The following is a 19,163-nucleotide window of genomic DNA, read 5'->3' as shown; positions in this document are numbered from 1 at the left end:
ACCAAAGGGCTCCATTGTCAAATTTGCAGTGTATTTCTGCATCATCAATAGACAATCACCACAAATCTGGGTTTGATTTATTGTTTTGTGGATTGTCTAGACTTGAGAATGCAGATGAAACTGAACCGTGTGTGCATACTAGAAGAACTTGGTTGCCAACACTTGCCATAGCATCTTGGATCACTCCAGAAGCATTGCTCAAAGCCTGGGCAGGAGAAAACTCAGGGAAATAGCCATCACCACCCTGGTGACTGCAGGCTAACAACAACAGGGAAGAGAATCACGAGACTAAAAGTAATGGTGGTGATCACTGCCATTTATATAATAGAATCTCATTTGATTACCAAACGTCCCCACTTTCCTTTTTCAATCTGTTTTCTTTCTTCTTTCTCAATAATGAACTCTTAATCTCTCTCTCTCTCTCTCTCTCTCTCTCTCTCTCTCTCTCTCTCTCTCTCTCTCTCTCTGTCTCTCTCTCTCTCTGTCTCTCTCTCTGTCTCTGTCTCTGTCTCTGTCTCTGTCTCTGTCTCTCTCTCTCTCTCTCTCTCTCTCTTTCTCATCTCACTTTTATTCTTTTCTTACTCAATATCCCTCTCTCATCTCTCTTCTTTCTTTTTTTACTTTTTCCTTTCTCTCTGTCTCTTCCCACTCACCTCTCTCAAACTCCTTGTCTCTCTCTTCTTTTCCCTCCTTTCTCATTCTTCCGTCTCTTCTCTGTTGCTTTCTCCTTCTCCTCTCCCTCTCCTTCCTTCCTCCCTCCCCTGGTGCTAGATACCAGCCTCCACCCAGCCCCCCTGCCTGGGAAAGTCTCCCCTCCTTATTATCTGTCTCCGCCATTCTTGGATGCAGGCCACCACAAACAGAATGTGAGAAAGCAAAAACTCGTGCGTTTCTTCCAGGGAGGAGAAGGAGCTTCTGTTAGTTCATTTAGTCCTGGGAGTTGAGCTTCTCACACCTCCATTGCATTTCCAAATGGTAGGTATAGGCTGTTGCTTTTCCCTTTGGTTGGGCTGCGTAGCACATCTCGTCAATTAAAATGCACCCCCAGTGTAAAATCACAACGGGGCCAGGCAAGAAGGGTGCTAGCATGTGATATTTTTTTAAGATACTTTTGTTCCGAGTACTTGAGATCTGTTATGTGACAGCCTTATGCTCCAGATAACACCGCTATCAGTGAGCGTTAATTGAACGCAACATGTGCTTAACTAATGGCTATTAACTTTGGTTTAGGATTACTACCCTGGAGATGGGGAAAATAAGAAAATGAACTGGCATTTGGACAATATTTTACAGTTTGCAAAACTCTGGAAAGTTTGCAAAGTTCTTTCAGTACATTAATTTCTTCAAATTTCTCAACAATGTGGGAGGTAAACATCCTAAATATTAACATCCCCACTTTATAGGTGAAGAAACTGAGGTTTGCAGAGTGAAAGTGACTTCCCAAAACTAGCGAATTTCTGAAGCAGGAGTTCCACCTCCCAACTCTCTCTCCCAACCCCAAGTCCAGCAATCTATCTGAGGCAGTTAACCTCAGAAACCAGAAGACCCGAGTTCAAATTCTACCTCGGATACATACTAGCTGTGCCTCTAGGCAAGTCACTTCCTGGAGCCTCAGTTTCCTCATCTGTAAGTGGAAATAATAATAATAGGACCTACATCACAAGGTTACTGTACAAAGTAGGGAGCCTCGAGTTCCCTCCCTCACTTCCACAAAGCCAGCATCTGTTGTAGGTGTAGAATCCATGGGGAAGACCTGAATCAGGGGAGTTTACTTTGCTCCCAAGTAGATTCATTGGGGGCCCAGCTGTGGAATCTTTTGACCAAGGAAAATACAAAAAATCGCTTTAGGACTTCGGCAAAAAGTCCTTGGGACTCCAGATACCCTCCTTGTCTACTGCTTTTAATCTCCTTCTTGTCAGTTTTTTACTGATTTTGCTTATCTGTGCTGCTTTTTAACTTGCAGATTATCTTTTACCTAAATGTTATTGGATGCCTTTCTTAAAAGGATTATTTGACTGAGCCCTCTTCTGGCTGTGGAACTATAATGTAGCTCTGTCAGATGAGAAAATGTGGAAAGCACTCGGAAAACCTTAACACATCACTTAATGCTAATTATTCCTTCTTCTTCCTCCTCCTCATCATCTACTTTGCCATCCTATGCAGTCTCACGCTATTGTTTCCCACATGGGATCTATCATTAGCTCATTGTCTGACCTCAGCAGATGACTAAATATTCCTGAATTATAAATTCTAGAACCTGAGTACTTGGTTCCCCCAATCACGGCCAATAGAGAAAGCATGTTGTCTTAGAAAAAGCATCTCATTTGAAGTTAGGAGTTCTCCCGGGTACTTACTACGTCATCATCTCTCTTGATCCTGGTAATTTTCTTACCTGGAACATGGGGATGATGATATGTAAATTACCTAGTTTATTGAATTGCTTTAAGGAAAGTGCTTTGCACACCTTAAATGCCACATAAAGGTGAATCATTATTAGTATTAATAATTAGATTATTACATATTATTATAGTTATTAAATATTAGTATTAATATAATTATAATGTTAGTATAATATAGTATTATTATAGTATATAATATAAATTAGCATATTATTATAATATAATCTAAAATTATTTAAATAACTTGTTTAATTAATAGTTGGGTGATTGATCTTTATCACTTAGATTCCAGAAAACAGCTTCATGATTTCCTTGATACCAGTATTATTACGAATCAAGCAGGGCTCCCTGGTAGACACTCTTTAAGATATGACTATGACCAACAATTCTATTCTCTTGCTGAACTGGTTCTCAGGTGACAGACCAGTAGTGGCCATCACCAGTGTACGTTTGAAATGTTGCTAAGCTTGGTTTCTAGAGGCTGAGGACCATTCCAGAGTGGCTAAGAACCCAGATTCCCCTACTTTTGACAGTGAAGCTTCAGAGAAGCCATAGGTAGAACAGAAATCCCTCTGTCTCAAATAATTTTAGAAAAAGAAAGAAAATTACTTGAATAAATGTAATAGTAAACAATAGTAACTCAAGCAATCCCCACTCTCCTTCTCTCTTCCCCAAGGGAACAAGATGAACTTAAGCACATACCTCTGAGAGGGCTTCTAATTAACCTTTCCCCACCTCTAACACACCCCAGAGTAACCTAGTTATATTAAAACTTATACTTCAAATACTTATACTTATGCATGTTCTTTTATATTTATACTTTGATACTTCTATTAATAATTAAATCTCAAACTTATGCTTATAATTATAATCTTATTCTTGTACTTTATACTTTTGTACTAATACTTATAATTATCCTTTTCATTATACTTCTAAATACTTTCATATTTATACTTATTTTTATACTTACTATGATTATACTTTTATTCTTATATTTATAACTATATCTTTATCTTTTCACTTATAATTATACTTTCATAGTTATCATACTTTTATATTGTTCTTAAAATTATATTTCTAATTATATTTTATTGTTGTTTTTATCAACATATTTTGCACTTGTACTTACATATGCCCACTCATACTTGAACTTAAACTACATCGTGCCTACATTTTATACTTGCCATTGTAGTTAAATTTCGATACTTGTACTTATACTTTTATGCTCTTAGTCATGCTTTTCTACTTGTGCTCATACTTATATTTTTATGTTTCTATTTCCACTTAAATTTATGAGTATTTGTATTTGATGGAAGTAAACTCAGATACCCTGATAGAAACCCTGGGTTACAAATGGGTAAGGGAAATGCTAACCACCATCTCCTTCTATGTAGTTTCTTCCTCTTCTGCTGGTAGGCTATAAGCTCCTGAAGGAAAGGAGCTATTTCCTTTTTGACTTTCTATTCCAAAACACTTAGCACTTATAGTAAGAGGTTAATATTGATTAATATTGAATTGGATTGGGATTAGATTTGGTTGAATTAAATTGAGGTGAACTGGATTAAGTTGACCTGGATTGGGTTAGATTGAATTGAGTTGGACTGAATTGCTGCCATTTTTCTGAAACATATTCAAATCCCAGAAACAGAATTTCAGAGCTGGAAAGAAATTCAGAGGGCAACTAGTCTAACTTTTATCGGAAAAGGGATCCCTTATAAAATATGGCTGCTGGGTGATCACTGAGCCTCTACTAAAGACTCCAAAGAAGGCAAGTCCATAACCTCTCAAGGCAGCCCATTTCTTTTTGTTTGTTTGTTTTTAATTAGCTGGAGGTTTTTTTAAAGTTTTTATTTACCAGCTATATGCATGGGTAATTTTACAACATTGACAATTGCCAAACTTTTGTTCTAATTTTTCCCCTCCTTTCCCTCCCCCAGATGGCAGGTTGATCAAGACATGTTACATATGTTAAAGTATAAATTAAATACAATATATGTAGACATGTCCATACAATTATTTTGCTGTACAAAAAGAATCGGACTTTGAAATAGTGGACAATTAGCCTGTGAAGGAAATCCAAAATGAAGGCGGACAAAAATAGAGGGATTGGGAATTCTATGTAGTGCTTCCTAGTCATCTTCCAGAGTTCTTTCGCTGGGTGTAGCTGGTTCAGTTCATTACTGCTCTATTGGAACTGATTTGGATCGTCTCATAGTTGAAGAGGGCCACACCCATTAGAACTGATCCTCATATAGTCTTGTTGTTGTCATGTATAATGATCTCCTGGTCCTGCTCATTTCACTTAGCATCAGTTCATATAAGTCTCTCCAGGCCTTTCTGTTGGTCATTTCTTATCGAACAATAATATTCCATAATATCCATATACCCCAATTTATTCAGCCATTCTCCAGTTGATGGGCATCCACATAGTTTCCAGTTTCTGGCCACTACAAAGAGGGCTAAGGCAGCCCATTTCAAAGATAACATTGAAAAGTTTTCTTGACATCAAATCTTTACATTTTCCCTCTCCCATGCTTCTGGTTTTGCCAAACAGAATGATATTAATCCCTCTTCTGCTGAAGACAAATATCATATCCCCAATGAGCTTTCTTTTCCCCAGTCTGACCATTCCCTGTTCTTTTGACATTTCCTTTTATAGCATAGACCTTTCACCATTTTGGTGGCTTTCCATTGGATGTCCTCCAGCCTATTAATGTTTCATTTCAGAACTAAACACAATAGTCCAGGGGTGGGTTAACCAAGACAGAATATAGAAAAAAATTAATTTTTCCTACATATCTATGGAGGTAAAATCCATGCAGAAGAGAAGGGGAATTGGAGGGATGTGGACAATGAAGGAACAAGTAGAGATCATAGGAGCAGTCTCCTTAAGCAGAGGAACCTTAATTAGTCTTGAAAGAACTGAAGGTTTCAGAAGGGAGGAGGGGCCTTAGAAAGCACTTAAGGCCCCCAGGGATGCAAGAGTCTCCACACAAACAAAACAAACACCCAAGGTGTAAATTAGTCCTATCTTTAAATATATAGACTGAATCATGCATAAATTGGCACGTCAACCTACAAAGCTATACCATAGGGAAAATGTTCCTGAATATCTTACACGTATGCAGGAATGGCCCAAATTAGAAATAACCGATGTATTGAAAACCATCCACACAAACATTTGTTCATTCATTCAACAAACATTAATCCAATGCCTATTAGTCACAGAATATTTTATAAGGCAGCTAGATGATGCATTGGATAAAGTGCTAGTCTAGAATCTGGAAGACCCAAGTTCAAATCTCACATGAGACACTAGCTGTGAAATCAAGTCACTTCTCCCTGTTTGCCTCAGTTTCTTCATCTGTAAAATAGGCATAATAAAAGTATCCACCTCCCAAGTTTGTGCTGAAGATCAAATGAGATAATAAACAAATTTTAAAGTGTTTAGCATAGTGCCTAGAATATAGTAAGCTCTGTGTAAATGCTAGCTATGATGGAACAAAAAGGGAATAAAAATGGTGGGCAAGGAGTGTGCGTATTGGTATCCATGCAATGTTGAGCAATCTAGTGAAAGCTGCCAGCATCTTGAGTGTGCACACCATGGAGGACTTAGAGGGCAATAGAGAGGATGAGAAGGCAGGGATTATTGACTTCTGCATCATTGTACCTCTACATTGAATGGGCTGTTAGACTTACTAAGAGTTTTCCATGGATCCTGGAGGACCCCATCTTCAAGTATGTTGGAGAGCAGACGTGTCAAATTCAAATACAAATGGAGACCACTAAACTGTACACATGGATGACTGTGAGTCGGATAATGACTTTTAAAAATACATTAATATTACCTATGTCCTATTGCCTTTTTATTTAGTTCATCCCATTGACAATATCAAGATCCATTAAAGCATTGAAAAACTGCAAGGCACAATGCTAAGAATGGGAGGAGAAATCAAGTTGGGCCAAAACCTTCTCTGGCCTTGTGAAAAGTTTGTGTCTAACTCGAATATAAGTGAAGCAAGGAAACTTGGGACTTGGCTAAGGACACATCTGAGGCAGGATTCAAACCCAATTCTTACTGTTTGCAAGTCTAGCAAGCTTTCTAACCATTATTCTATGCCATCTGTTTTGCTTGATGTTGACTCATGAAGATGAGATAGTCTCTACCCTTAAGGAGATCACATTTGACCCAGGGATACAATATACCCTTTTCTTGAGGAGCTCAGGTCGTACTCCCTTTACTAGACTCTACTTCTGACTCTTCAGATTTTTTTTCCATTCAATCCCCAGTAGCCCATTCGCCATATGAGCACTCTGGATCCCCGTCTACTTCCCTTTCTGTCTTCACCTATTAGAAACTTCTTAATAGTAGGAGAAATTGTCTTTTTTGCTTATATTACTATTCCCATTATTTAACATAGAGCAACTGGCAGACAATCAGAGCTTAAATCTGCTTTATCTGTTTACAGGATGAGTGTGTGTGTGTGTGTGTGTGTGTGTATGTATATATATATATGTGTGTGTGTATATATATATGTATATATATATGTATATATATATGTATATATGTGTGTATATATATATACATACACATATATATGTATACATATATGTATATTTATATCTGTGTGTAAAATATTATATTATATGTGTGATATATAATTATATTATATGTGGTATATATAATTATATTATATGTGTGATATATAATATTGCTATGTGTATTAAACATGTTATGATGTATATAATACATATAATATATATATTATATAATATATGTAATGTGATATATATTTTTTATATGCCAAATAAATATTGGATAATTTCAGAATTAGCATCTAGGGAGGTCAGAACAAAGCTTCATGTAGGTGTCACTTGAAAAAAGCTGAGGACTCTAAGGTGGAAGGGAGATCAGTACAAAGGTGTAGAGATAAAAAGTAGAGTATTATGGGTGAGGGACAGCAGAAAGATCATTTTGACTGAACTATAGAATGCAGGAGGGGAAGGCTTTTGTAAGTAGATTGGAAAGGCAGGAGGAGCCAGGTTAGAAAACACCTAGGAGGGAGGAGGAAGGGGAAGAGTGCTCCAGATAGAAAGAACATGAAAGCTACTTTAGCAAATATTCTCCATGAACTGCTGAGACAGCTCTCCTACAGGCCAAGAGGGTTCTGAATCTCTACATGGATCATAGACAGTAGGTACACAGTCCTTTGGACTTGTACCTGAAGCCTTATTTCTCCAGCTTAGCAGGACTTCCAATGGGAAAACCTCCCAGTATCCAGTGTCATCTACCCACCATGATAGCACCAGAGGGGGGAATTTAAAAATAGGGTGCAAAAGTCAAGCATTTTAAAGTTCATTTTCTGCCCAGTAGAAGCATATTGAAGAAAACCTGACAGAAGATGCCCTTGTTTCTATCTGATATTGTCTCAATTAGAACTGTAGCAGGCTAGTGTGATAGCAAAAGTATTTAGCTGAGAGGAACTTGGCCAGAAGTCTAGTCTAGGCTGGGTCACTGGGTCACTCGTGTGATCCTTACCTCTCTGGATCCCATTTCTGAGATGAGAGAGGGGGTGAATGAGCTTCAAGATTTGTTCAAGCTTGATGAATACATGAATGAATGAAAAAGTATTTAAGAAGTGTTTACTGTGTGCTAGGCACTGTGCTGTGCTCAAGATCCAAATAAAAGCCAACCGTCACCACCTTCAAGAGCTTATAATCTAAAGGGGAAGATAACATGAAAAGGAGAGGGAGAAGTCGATGTTTTTTGATTACAAGTGGCCAAGAAGAGGAACCTGTGCCCCTCTGCATCATTTGAATAGGGAAGGAGGCACAAGCAAACCAACCAGGATCCTAAGAGGTAATGCAACTTGGTAGCTAGGAGAACAGGTTTCAAATCGGGAGTATTTAAGGTTAACTCCAGCCTCTGCCCTTTTTTAGCTGTGACTTAATCTTTCTGAGCCTTAACTATCCTAAAATAAAGATAAGATCCTTGAGACTGCCACTTTTGCATTGATAGCTTCATCACCTAGGACAGCGCCCGGCCCCTGATCAAAGCTTAATACTTGCTTTGTGATTTATTGGTCGATTCCAATGCCCTGCCTCTTTCACTGGATTGTTGTAAGACTCAAAAGAAACACTTAGATAAAACACTATAGAATAATCAACTTGGCAGGGAATAAAGAACTGATGTGGGTAGTTAGGAAGATCCGGGTTCAAGTATTATCTCTGATCTGATCAAGTATTGGTTGTGTGATCCTGTCTCTTAACCTCTCAATGACCCATCCAACTCCTGAAGACTTAAGTTTTCTGAGTGGTTACCCTCTGCATTGGTGGAGGAAATTGCCTCAACCTGGAGTTCCTTGTACCAATAGAATTGCATGTGAGAACCTTAAAATAAAATAAAGATGTTAGCTATTAACTGTTATTAACTTAATGAGCTATGGCCCATTTACTGTCAATTGGGAAGAAGGCTTTGGAGTGATAACCTTAATCATACAACACTGAAGGTCTCTGTTCTAATAGAGTATAAGCCCATTGAGGAAAGGGCCAGTTTCACTTAGCTTATATCCCTAGAATCTAGCTGGTACCTGTTTAGTCTTTTTTAAGTCTTATCCAACTCTTTAGAATGTCTTTTGAGGTTTTCTTGGAAAAGATAGTGAAGTGGTTTGTCATTTCCTTTTGCAGCTCATTTTACAGAAGAGGAAACTGAGGCAAACAGGGTAAAGTGACTTGCCATGGGTCCTACAGATAGTGAATGTCTGAGGTAGATTTAAACTCAGGAACATGAGTGAGTCTTCCTAATTCCAGGCTTAGCACTTTACCCACTACATCACTTAACTGCTCTAATAAATGCTTTTAGGATCATAAATTTAAAGTTTAAAAGGACCTTAGAGGTCAGTTAGTACAACCCCTTGATTTTATAGATGAGGAACTCCAGACACCAATGGAGGATGTTACTTGTCTAAGGTCAAAAGGCGACCTCGTAAAAGGTGGCATGTTAGAAATTTTGATTGATTTGTTTATTAACTTGCTAACTGTGGGGCTTGTCAGTCACTTATCCTCTCAGCTCCTCAATGGGCTGATTAGACTCAGTGACCTCTAAGGTCCTTTTCTGCTTTAAATCCGTGACCCTGTGATTCTTCAATTCTACTGAAATGAATTTGAAAACATATGGCAGGATGGGTGGGCATTTGGGGGGCTGGATGACACAATAAGTAATGCCATAGGGAACCTTTCCCAGAGTCCACAGAAGAGAACTGAGACATGCAGCCTACATCGAGGTTCAAATCCCAGTCCGTCGACACATTTTGATGAGCACATTTCTTCTCTTTTGGCCTCAGCTTTCCTAGCAATAAAATAGCGTTAACAATATGTGGGCTGCCTACGTCCCAGAGTTGTTCTTGAGACAAATAAATGATAATTTCTAAAATGATGAATAAACACGAGCCATTAGGACGTGTTTCTCTTGGGTTCAGTCAACCAGGTGCACAAAAGACCAAGCAGAATTTCCACAAGAGGATGGATACATTTATTTTTGAAAGTTTACAAAGAGCATTATATAGGCTTTCCTGATTTGACCATTAATAAATATCTCTGGGTGCACAGTCTGAGGAAATGCATAATGCTGAGAGAGGTCCACATACTAAAAAGCATTTCTCATTGAACAGGATGGTTTCTGAGGCAGATGACCCAATGGATAGCATACCATACCTGGAATCGGGAAAACCTGAGTTCAATTATCACTCCAAACTATTAGTTTGTGTGACCCCGAGAAAGGCTTTTAACTTTTGTCTTCCTCAGTTTCCTCCTATGTAAAATCGACCTAGGAATAGCACCAATTGTCAGGGTTCTTGTGAGAGCCGAATGAGATAATATTTTGTAAAACACTTAGCCCGCTGCCTTCTGGCACATAAGTAGGTGCTAGATAATTGCTCCTCTCCTCCCCTTTTATGGTCCCTTCTGGCTCTAAATCCTTTTGTCCTCTCTCCCCCTGCCTATCCCCATCCAAACTGGCCTTTTTGTTCTTTCCTAATGTGGCCAGAGATGGTGGGGGCTCAGGAGACTTGCTAAGCGAGAAGGTCCTTCTCCCAACCATGTGTTCCTGCTGCCAATCATGTCATCTGAGCAGAGAAGGACCGGGAGAAGCAATCATACTCACCCTCCACATTATTAGCTGCCTCCCCCCAACCCAGCGAGGCAAGAATCCAAGAGACACAGGTGTTCGGAACCCATTGAAGGGAGGCCCCGCTTCTCCTGATTGCAATTTCTGAAAAATCTGTTTGAAGCCTCGTTCAGTCCTGCTTCCCCAACATCCAGGTCACCTTCAGGAAGCCGGGGCCTTCCAGCGGGAGCGTTCTCGGGGGGACCGTTTGCAGAGGCTGGGAGAGGAGGGCCTTCTCTTGGTCATAGCTGGGTGAGCAGGTTGGCCTCCAGGAAATCCTGAAAGGGCTCCGAGTACATCCTGCCCGCCCGGCCTCGTGTGAGCTTACGCTCGCTGCCATCTGTTTTCGATCGAGGCTGAGCTCAGGCTGGTGTGTGTGGTCACAATCACACGGAAGAAGGCTCTGCCAACAAATATGAAAATGTCATCTTTCATCCTGTCACGTTTTTCTGTTTAACCGACCCACAAAATCCACATAGAACGGACCCACCTCGGCAGACCCTCTCCCCGAAGAGACGGCCAACAGCATCCCCTTCCCTTTGAGGTTGGGATTTTGTCTAAACCCAATACACGTACAGATGGGGCTAACCCAAATAGGAAATATGAGCAAAGTGGTTGCATCCTTTTGCAATCAACGATTATAAAAACTGGCCCTCGTTCTGTTCGAGAGGAACACTCTTCCCGTTTCCAGCAGGCCCCGTTTTGTTTTACATAATTGTAACCATCTCAGCATGTCAATTAAGATAGAATGTTACCTTTGGGATGGGATCAATTAAAGGTCCAAAGATTGAATTTGGAAGCGTGATTAGCCTGATTCACATTTTGCTCCAGTTTTTGGAGGGAGGAAAAAAAAAACCATACGAGTTGTCCGATCCTGCCTGATCTTTGGGGTACATGTTATAAATTTATTTCCTTATTTTGAAAAAGAAACAGACCTGGGAGGCCTCCCCAGAACACTAAACTTAGAAAAATAGAGAGAGTAAAGGGATAAGGGGAGGGAGAGGAAGGGGGAGCGGGGCATTCCGATTTGATTAGAGGAGATTACGGACTTCTACGATGAGAAAATAGTGAATGAAGTTTCATCGGTTGCTGGATTTCTTCAGAACTGAAATCATTATGGTCTGGCCGGGGTCCAGGAGCTCCTTTTTTTAGGTTACAATTCAAAACAGCATACAGTGCATTCACTAGAACTGGAGCCATTGGTGTAATGTCACCGAGCCCGGCTTCTGAAAATAGACAAAGGACTTTGTGTCCCAAAATGTTCTTCTGGCGGAAAATTGATAGCAGCATGAGATACGCTATTACTGGGTCTGGTTCTGCCTCCCCCATTTGTGCTGACTAAAGTGTTTGAGGAGAGAGCTAGAGAATCCAGATCTGACAGGCTAAGCTGTGTGTGCTGTCTCAGCCACGGAGGCTTAAAATAAATGTGGAAAGGAGGATTTGATGTTCTGAATAGGAACATAGTGAGTTTAGTCAAGGATGACTAAAATATAAATTCAACACTGTGCTAGGTGCTGGTGAGACAAAAAGAAAAATCAAATAATCCTTGCTCTCGGAGGAGTTTCTATTTTATTTGGGAGAGAGAAGGGGATTGAACCTACACAGGTAAATCAATAGGAAATAATTTCAAGAGAGAGTGCTCACAACTGGAGAAGTCAAAAATGACCTCAAATTCAGAAGATAGAACCTAAGTTATTATTTGAAGGGAGTTAGGAATTTCATGAAAGGGGCAGTGAATAGAATTCGAGACTTGACATCAGGAATATCTGAGTTCAAATACAGCCAAAAATAGCTATGTGATCATGGGTAAATCATTTAATCCCTAATTTCCCTTTGGTAAAAATGAGCCAAAAAAGGAAATAGCAAACTATTCCACATCTTGGCCATGAAAACTTCGATGGGGTCACAAAGAGTAAGTAAGATGCAATGGGAAAATGACCCAAAGGATTCCATGAGATGGAGGTGAGGCAGACTGCTTTCCAGATGTGGGGATTATTTGTGCAAAGGCCCCAGAATGGGATCTCAAATGTTTTGAAAAGGGTACGACTGGCAGATCTGTTTGACAAGACCAGAGAGTGAATTAAGGAGAGTAACAGGAGAAAAATCTATCACCAAGAATGCTCACTCTACTCCAGGCATTGAGGTCATAAGTCTAAAGAATGAAATAATCCCTTCTTTCTTTCTTTCTTTCATTTTTTTAAAAGAAATAGCCATTTTATTTATTTTTTTCACTGAGGCTAGGGTTAAATGACTTGCCCAGGGTCACACAGCTAGGAAGTGTTAAGTGTCTGACACCAGATTTGAACTCTGGTCCTCCTGAATTCAAGGCTGGTGCTCTATCCACTGCGCCACCGAGCTGCCCTAATAATCCCTACTTTCAAGGAGCTTGCACTCTAATAGGGAAACAAGAAGTAGATAGGTATATATCATAAATATAAAGTAAATAAATACAAATATATAGAAAGTAGTTGGATCAAAGGTTATTTGGGAGGGAGGGCAGTGCCTAGGAAAGGCTTTTTGAAGAAAGTGGTGTCTGAGCAGCATCTCTTCCAAAGAGAGGAGTTCTAGGAGGGAGAGGTGAGGAGGGAGTGCCAAATGGTCCAGGCAGGCAGAAACTGGATTGTGGAAAGCTTTAAGTACCAAATTGAAATCGTTTTTTGTTTCATACTAGGAAAATAGGGAGCCATAGAAGATAACTGAGTAGACTGAAGATATGGTCAGATCTGTATTTTAGAGATATCAGTGTGGCAGCTGAGGGCAGGCTGGATGAGGAATAGTGAAGAATGAAGCAAGGGAATCAATTAGGAGGTTAAGAAATACATTTGTTTCCTAGCTTTAACATTCTGATTTCCCCTAACAGTGAGGTCTTCCTCACTTTCCTTTTATGTTATTTTTATATTTTATATATATATTTTTGTATTTTATATTATTCCTTTTATAAAAAGGAACTAAAAATTAACTTTCTTAGAACTCTGACCACCCCATTCCACACATACACACACACACACACACACACACACACACACACACACACAAACACAAACATACACTTTTGTGATTACTTTCTGTTGGGAATTGTTACTAAGTCAAGATAAGTGAGCACAGACACTGGGTTGAGTGAGATAGGAGCAAGCCAAGAAGCTTTCTGAATGCAAATTAATCGAAATTTGCATTTGGGCTGGGAATTCTGGTAAGGGAAGCCCACCCCTTCAAGTGCCGCCCATGGCCATCTTCACCATCAGCAGCTCTGAGGGCTAAGATTTCCCATGGCTTTCCTGAGAAGTGAAAGAGATTTCAACAGAGCCTCTTTCCCCATAAATAACACATCAAAATATAACCAAATAATGTGGCTGACTTTGCCAGAAGGCAAACCTTTCCATCTGGAGATAATATCTTCCAACTGAGAGGCATTCAAGGTGCCCTTCTCTAGAGACAGGCAAGCAGACCATTCCCCAGAGGAATGACCTCCAAGCAGATCCCATGTCCCCCCACTCATCTTTTAGGGGTCTGTGGGCCTAGGACATTGGCAGCTTTTGTTCCTTTTGAGAGCATTGTAGTGAAAAGATGCTTCTTTTGTATGTGGAAGGAGCAAAGTGATCCTTTGCTGAGTATTGTGTCATTATACCCATGGTGCTGGCAGAGCTGCCCTAAATAGCCCATACCATGCTGACTAGTCGGGAGCCTCTCAAGGGGAAAGAAAGTAAATTCAACATTGATCACTCAAGTGTTCCATCTGACCCAAAGGAAATACCACTGGGCTAATTCCCCACAGTCTCTCTGATCTGGGGACAGTTAGATGGCACAGTCAGAGCACGGAGCTTGAAATCAAGAATACTCACCTCCATGAGTTGAAATCTGGCCTCGGACATTTTCTTGCTGCATTACCCTAGATAAGTCATTTAATCCTGTCTGTTTCAGTTTCCTCATATGTAAAAAGCACTAGGGAAGGACATGGTAAATCACACCAGTATCTTTTTCAACAAAACCCCAAATGGGGTCACAGAATCAGTCACTGAAAGGATTCTATAAAAATAAACAAAAAAAAAAAAGTCTAATTTCTAGCTGGAAAGGAAATTGGGTCACAGAGTCAGTCAATTGAAATATAACAACAAAAAAAGTCCAATTTCTAGTTGGAAAGAAATGTCAAGGTCCACTGGTCCAGGCCTGTCTCATTTTTTATAGATGAGAATACAATGTGAGAAAGGTTAAATAACCTGACCAAAGTCAGATAGATATATGTGATAAATTTGGGAATCAAATCTAGCTCCTCGAGGTCTTAGACTATCACTCATTCAGCTATAGCACATGAAACTTTCCTGGATTAGTCATAGAATCAAAAATGAAATATGTGGAGGGAGTTAGGTGGTGCAATGGTTAGAGCACTAGCCCTGAAGTCAGGAGGACCTGAGTTCAAATATGACCTCTAACACTTAACACTTCCTGGCTGTGTGACCCTGGGCAAGTCACTTAACCCCAATTGCCTCAAAAAAAAAAAAAATATATATATATATGTATACATATATATATGTGTGTGTATGTGTGTGTGTGTGTGTGTGTGTGTGTGTGTGTGTATATATACATATATATATGTGTGTGTGTGTATATATATATATATATATATATACATATATATATATATGTGTGTGTATATATATATATATATATATATATATGTATATATACATATATACATATAAAGTTCGTTGAGGACAGGGTCATCTTCCTTTTTCGCTTATATTTGTATCCTCATCATTTTTCACTATGTTTGGCACACACTGGACACTTAATGAATGACCCAGGTCTCTTGGCTCCCAAGTCAATTGTCCTTTCACTCCAGTATTATATTGAATTCTTATCACAGTCAATTGTATCATTTGGCACTTAATTATTCTAGTCTCCCACTCTTGCAGCAAACTTTTTGAAAACCTACTAAGGACGACACTGAGGCAAGAGCTCTGGGGGATGCTGAGTATTCACTTTGCAGGCCTAGTTCTACAGTGTGACCTTAGCCTTGTCTTCCCAAATGAATTGTCAGCTCCTAAACCACAAAGAGTGGGACATGTTTTTGTATCTCCTACTGCGCAAAGCATCAGTAGATGTGCAGGAGGAAAACAAGATATATCTGCTCACAAACGCTTTAAATGGTTGGAGGCTTCTGGAGACAGTACAGTCAGGGGTTTGCCATCAAGATGATTATTCTTTATACACAGTAGATGGTTAGAGTATCTGGAGAAGAGAGAAATTGAGAAAGAAGCAAAGAGGAAAAAAAGAAGTAAAGAAGGAAGGGAGGAAGGGAGCAAGAAAGAAAGGGAAAGGAGAGAGGGAAGAAGAAAGGAAGAGAAGAGGGAGGGAAGGAGAAGGAAAAAGAAGGGAAGGAAGGAAGAAAGGAGGGAGGAATGGAAAGATGGAAAGGAGGAAGGAAGAAAAGAGGAGAGAGAAGGAAGTAAAGAAGGAGAGAGGAACGGAAGGAGAGAAAGAAGGGGGGAAGGAGGAAAGGAGGGAAGAAGGGAAAAGGGAAAGAAGGAAGAAGGAAGGAAAGAGGGAAAAGAAGGGAGGAAAGAAGGAGGGAAGAAAGAAAGAGAAAGGAAGGAAGGGGAAAGGAGGGAAAGAAGGAGGAAAGGAGGAAAGAAAGGAGGGAAGGAGAAAAGGAGGGAGGAAGGGAAAGAAGGAAAGGAAGGAGGAAGGGAAAGAAGGAAAGGAAGAAGGAAGGAAAGAAGGAGGGAAGAAAGAAAGGAGGGAAGGGGGAAAGAAGGAGGGAAGGGGGAAAGAAGGAGGGAAGGGGGAAAGAAGGGAGGAAAGAAGGAGGGAAGAAAGAGAAGGGAAGGGGGCAAGAAAAAAAGGAAAAGAAGGAAGGAGGTAAGGAAGAAAGAAGGGAAGGAAGGAAGTAGGGAAATAATTGAAGAAGAAAAAAAGGAAGGAAGGAAAGAACCAAAAAAGGAAGAAACTAGGAAGGAAGGAATCAAAAGGGGAAGGAATAACAAAACAAGGGAGACAAGAAAAACTGACATTGATTTTCCAGTGGGTGGAAAGGTTAATTTTATATATGTGAAGCTTGGACTTTTTATGAAAAAGTCTAGAACAAAACCATGCGTCCAGTGGGCATTCAATAAATACAAATTTGCTGATTTTAAAAAAGACTTCATTGGAGCCTTAGTGAGTGGGCACGCCTCCAGTAAGCCTGTGGTCATCACATTTTTTCCTAAGATGGCAGTGCCAGCCTCTAGGGAGCCTGTGCCCTAGAGAGTCTTAGGAAGAGGCTTTAATCTTCATAGTGGAAAGATCCTTCTTTCCCCTAACTGACTCTTTTATAAACAGATGCTAGCCAGAGGCAAGGGCCTTTTGCATTCTAACTTGGGTTGGTGAGGATTATTTGAAGCCAAGGAAAGGGAAAAGAAGGGTAAACTTTGGAGATGATTCTGCCAGTATTTTTAGGGAAGATACAAATGAATGCTCTCGTTGATGTCCATTAGTTCTCAATTGACCCATCTATGAGTACAGTAACACTGGAAATCTGCCAGGCAGCAGCTTACAAAACCCGAGCCACCCTTGACATGTCCAGCCTTCACTCTCATGACTGTAGAGTCTAACAAGGTGCACCCTGTTACGAGGCAACTAGCTCATGTTGGAGACATTCTAATAGTTTCTTCGGCCTGACCCCAGAAGGCTGAACCAAGGATTATGGGTAGAAATGACAGGTTATAGATTTGTCTCATATAAGATAATACTTCCTACTTTTAATCTGAATATAGCCTGCCTTGGGATGAAGTGAGTTCCCACCATGAGCCATTCAAACAGGGGTCTTTGGAAGGATTAATAGTTTGGAGTGTTATGGAGAGGACTTGTTTATCAAATAGGTTAACCAAGGTGATCTGTAAGTGTCCTTCCAGTTCTAAGAATCTATTCACTTTAAATTAGTAGAAATTTCTGCCTTTTGTCATTCAGTATATGTATTATCTCCTTTGCTGGACTATGTGGTCTTGAAGGGTAGAGATCTTAGTCTTCAATTTAAATCAGCAAGTTATTTATTAATTAACTACTATATTTTAGGAACTGTCCTAATGCTAGGGATAGAAAAGCAAAATCTAAACCATCTCTGCCTACCTTCAAGAAGCTTACATTCTTTTTTTCTACCCACCACAGAGACCTGGGTTCAAATCCCCTTCTGTGACTTACCACCACTGTAAATCTGGTTTCTTCATCTATAAAAACAAAGATTTGGGATTCATGATATTAAGGTCCTTTCTAGGTTTAAATCCTATGAAAAACATAATGCCTTTGCTCAGTGAATATTTAGATGCAATTGGATGAGATTGGGTTGAATTGAATTAAAATACAGTAGTTAGATAATTCTTAACTCTCATTTCCTTCATTTGAAGTCTTGAGCAGGGAGGACTAAATTCAGAATCTGTAATCAGGACACCTGGGTTCAGTTTTTAGCTATACAACTGGTATTTACTACGGAATTTGCCAACTTTCAACCTTGCAAGCAAAATGGGGCTTCAGATCTCTCTGCCCCTCTTGGATAGAATAGAGAAAACATTAATGGGAGACGCTGATGGCCAGGAAAAAATTGATCTAGCAAAATGAATTCTATTGTGCTGTAAATGAGTGAAGAAAAGAGGGCATAAGTTTCTTAAAGCCCATGGCCTCCCATGATCAGAAGTCTAAATGGAAAATGCAGCTTATTGTGTTCAACATCTTGTCAAGAATAATTGTGATAGAGAAGCTACATCCCAATAAAACATTAGCTCCTGCCTACTCACAAAACAAAGCATTATAATGAGAAGGCGAGGGATCGGGAGACACACTTGGATTTCAGTCTCTCTAACTGGGTGACTTTGGGCAGGTCATTAACTGGCCTAATTTCCCTGGAGATCATTAAGCAAAAGTTGAATTATGATAACTGACATTCTGGAAACAACATGGAGAAATGATTAGAATACTCCAATTGGAACCAAGAAGACCTGGGTTTAAAACCCTCCCCAGATCCTTACAGGTTGAGTGACATGGGGCAAGGCAACTGACCTCTCAGTGCCTCAGTTTCCTCACATGTAAATGAGAGGGTTGTACTCGATGAGTACAAGATCTTTTTCAACTGTAAATCTATAATACTCTGGTATATATAGTCATTTGTTTTGTATAGTACTTTATAAATATTACCCCAATTAAATGAGATAGTTGCTGTTATTATCTCTGTTAGGATTACAAGGTGAGAACTCAGGTTGTCTGGACAGTTCTCTGGCTCAGACCTTTGGTTGGGGCCTTTAAAGGGAGTTTATACTTTAGGAATTCTAAGAGGAGCAAGTTCATTGATGGAAGTATTTCCCCACACCCCCTTTTCTCTGGGAGGAGATCTGTAAAATCTTTTTCTCTGTGCCCAGGTTTCTTGGGAGCTCTGAATCTCCTCCAGCTCTTGTCCTTTCCCAAATCAGACTGCTCTCCTTTCAGCCTGCCTGGTGTCACAACTCTATCCTAGAGTAGATACTCTCAGACCCAATGCTGCCCTTCTTTTATCCTCCCAGAGAATGAGGGTGTGAGAACGCAAGGGCTCATGGGAGAAAATACTTCCACCAATGAACTTGCTCCTCTTAGAATTCCTA

General features: G+C 39.9%; 1 protein-coding gene and 1 long non-coding RNA gene across 4 annotated transcripts in view; one reads left to right on the top strand and one right to left on the bottom strand.

Moving 5' to 3' along the window:
- NFIA (nuclear factor I A) overlaps window positions 1-19,163 on the top strand; it is a 672,686-nt gene that overhangs the window by 66,631 nt on the left and 586,892 nt on the right. The window lies entirely within an intron of this gene.
- LOC141541557 (uncharacterized) overlaps window positions 9,908-19,163 on the bottom strand; it is a 148,985-nt gene continuing 139,729 nt past the window's right edge. Inside the window, exon 4 of the long non-coding RNA XR_012481836.1 lies at window positions 9,908-10,966. This is a non-coding gene — a long non-coding RNA (uncharacterized LOC141541557). The remainder of the gene's footprint in view (window positions 10,967-19,163) is intronic.

This window comes from Sminthopsis crassicaudata, chromosome 4 (genome assembly GCF_048593235.1).
Source record: "Sminthopsis crassicaudata isolate SCR6 chromosome 4, ASM4859323v1, whole genome shotgun sequence".
Classification (NCBI taxonomy): Eukaryota; Metazoa; Chordata; class Mammalia; order Dasyuromorphia; family Dasyuridae; genus Sminthopsis; species Sminthopsis crassicaudata.
Note: the sequence above shows the minus strand (reverse complement) of the source record. Positions and strands in the feature narration are given on the sequence as shown.